This window comes from Lissotriton helveticus, chromosome 5_1 (assembly GCF_964261635.1).
Source record: "Lissotriton helveticus chromosome 5_1, aLisHel1.1, whole genome shotgun sequence".
NCBI lineage: Eukaryota > Metazoa > Chordata > Amphibia > Caudata > Salamandridae > Lissotriton > Lissotriton helveticus.
This window is the reverse complement of record NC_136065.1, coordinates 2043200547-2043202424: the sequence shown is the minus strand read 5'-3', so window position 1 is coordinate 2043202424 and position 1878 is coordinate 2043200547. Positions and strand designations below refer to the sequence as shown.

At 47.0% G+C, this 1878-nt stretch overlaps 1 pseudogene; it reads right to left on the bottom strand.

The window, feature by feature from the left end:
• On the bottom strand, nt 1-573 carry LOC144752866 (ATP synthase peripheral stalk subunit b, mitochondrial pseudogene; annotated as a pseudogene).
• Between the last annotated feature and the right edge of the window lie 1305 nt (nt 574-1878).

Here is a 1878-nt window from a genome sequence, read left to right as displayed (position 1 = left end):
TTATACAGTCTCGGATAGCGCCTTGATGCCCGAGATACACTTTACTGTACTCCCCGTCTCCTATTAAGCAGAGATACTCTGAACAACGTTTTTCTCCCCCCATTTCAACATGCCACCTTCACCTTGCTCCTGGCGGAACTTTACGTGCTGCAGGTTGTCGTGATAGTCTAAGAGCGCATCTGCGCCTCGTGGTGAACAACAGTGTTTCTCTTGGCATCAAAAATGTAATGGCGTCCAACCCGCCACTGTACTTTGCACTCGTCTGTAATTGCCTGATCGAGGGCATCAATTGCTGAATCTTTCACCCCTAGCAACTTTCATCTTCTAGTTCAATTTATCATTAAAAGAAGCTACTTTGCGTCCAAATGTCATAATTCCATATCATGGAAACACCAATAGATGCATCAGCAAAGGTAAATTACATAGATTTATTTTTAAAGCATGCACAGCAGCAGCCCAGTGCCCTACAACTCCTGTATTTGGATATAGAGGCTGAAAAACTTCTTGGCGCACTTTCCCTCCTTTCTCCGGAAGCGGTGGCACGGGAGCTAGTCGGTGTAGAGAGGTAGTCATTTTTTTGTGTGCATATTTACATAGTGCGAACTCGACCAGAAGGTATTGGAGCTCTTTACATGAGCACCAGTTACGTTACACAAGGGCACATTCATTTTTGGTAGGCACTGGGAGTTTGTCATTTGCCCAGAATCACAGGACACTGAGCTGACGCCGAGGGTCGAACCTGGTTCCCCGGCACTAAAGTCGGTAGCTCTGGTCCTAAAGCCACAACATCTGCCCAACTGACACTGAGGGGCACAAGATTTTATAAGGGAGAAGGCGAACTGAGAGCCGCCCTGAACAACATGCCTGCGAGTCTCCAGTGTACTGCTGTCACCGCCAGCCTCAGGGATACTTCTTTGTGCCCTAAGTGTCATTGGCGCATAGGTGTAATATTAATACCTTTCTTTCACTATACGGCCATTTATGCCGCACTTCTGCGTTTCTAAATTCTGTAGCACAACAAGGTCATAATACTCAATTCATGGTAGTCAATTTGCTTCTTCTAAACGCTTAAGGACCGAGGCTTCCTAAATATAGAGTATTTCAACTCTTAAAGTTCAGAACACTGCATGTCGTCAGCGGCGGGTGTTTAGTTCACTCACCATCCAGTCGATGCACTGGTTCGTAGCACTATAAATACCATATAGTGCTATTGTTGTCCTTTACATGTCACACAGTCTACCGACCTCAGAGCCACGAGAGGCCGGGTGAGCACGACTTGGTTTGAACGTTAAGCGCCTCATACACTGATCTTTAAAGCGTGAATGGACCGGACCTGATTATTTGAAAGAACGATTTGCTCACCCCTCATCACTTCAGCTATGAGTTCGATGAAACACAAGGTGTATCGCATGTGCTTACCATGACATTAACACAGTGTCATGACATTAACGCCACATGACCCGAAATCCCACACTTTTCGTTTAATTGGCTGTGTAAAACCAACAACGTCACAGCGTCCCTCAAAAAGTGCGGTGAACGCGCAGCATGGGTGCTGAGTATTAACGGCTTCAAAGCTCCCTTTTCGTTTTCTTGGCGTGTGTGCTGAGCAGGCTGTTCTACTTTTGTTTTCTGAGCAAATAAATCGACAACCCCAGACAGAACAAGCACGCGAGTGGTGCGCGCACGCACGCCGCAGCAGCAAGCGATCTGTTTTCAATTATCGCACCCGTGTCTGGGCACGATAATTGAAAACAGATGTGGCCTGTGCGGGTAACCGCACGCAATAGGCCGTGGTTCGAGCAAAGGCGGGACATGCGCCCGCCTTTGCCCCATTGCATGCTGTCTTTGTTAATAATTTATAAAAAGAGAAATGCTGGC